A 763-nucleotide genomic window follows, 5' to 3' on the forward strand; every position below is an offset into this window, starting at 1 on the left:
TATAATATTGAATAATATAAACAATTTTCAATTTTAATAGAAACATTTTATTTTTTTTTTAATTTTGAAGTTTACTTAATTATTGTTTTATAATATACAACAATAAAATATATGATCCTGAAATTCTTTTTTTGCACTGCACAAAGTAACAATTTTCACTGCAGAATTACTTTTCTCACTGCACAAAATGTGTTTTACTGCACACTAAAAAAAATCCTGTATAACTGTATAAGTGAAGGAAGGAAATAAAGTTTCTAGTCAATAATATATATTATAATGATAAAATCCGCGCGAAAACACGAAAAGTGATAACGGTAGCAGGGAGATAAGGGAGCGACGTCGCGAATATAGTCGTGTTGGTCAAGTGAAAATTGTTTCACCGGAAATTCAAAAAGAAATTAAGTCACATAGCTGCCCCAATTTTTTAGTGTCTAGGAAGTCAGTCACCCGGCTCGACTTTGGGCGTAGTCTTCCAGGTAGGCAATCCGACTTCGTCGGATAGCGGACGACGTGCAACGGTCTGGTAACACGATATGTCTGTGAAGTTAGCTCCCGGACGTTTAACGCATATCAATTCTGATAAGGAAGGTAACCGTATTCCTGCATACTCTATTGCCTATTCATGTCTTACAAGGAGTTTTAATAAAAATATTTATTTTTCAGATATAATTCAAGATGGATGATGGATAATTATTATTATTGAGATTATAATATTATTAAATTATATTAATAAGTTATATTAATGCAATTAAAACAAATAGAA

The sequence above is a fragment of the Acyrthosiphon pisum genome, chromosome X (genome assembly GCF_005508785.2).
Source record: "Acyrthosiphon pisum isolate AL4f chromosome X, pea_aphid_22Mar2018_4r6ur, whole genome shotgun sequence".
In the NCBI taxonomy this organism is placed as follows: Eukaryota; Metazoa; Arthropoda; class Insecta; order Hemiptera; family Aphididae; genus Acyrthosiphon; species Acyrthosiphon pisum.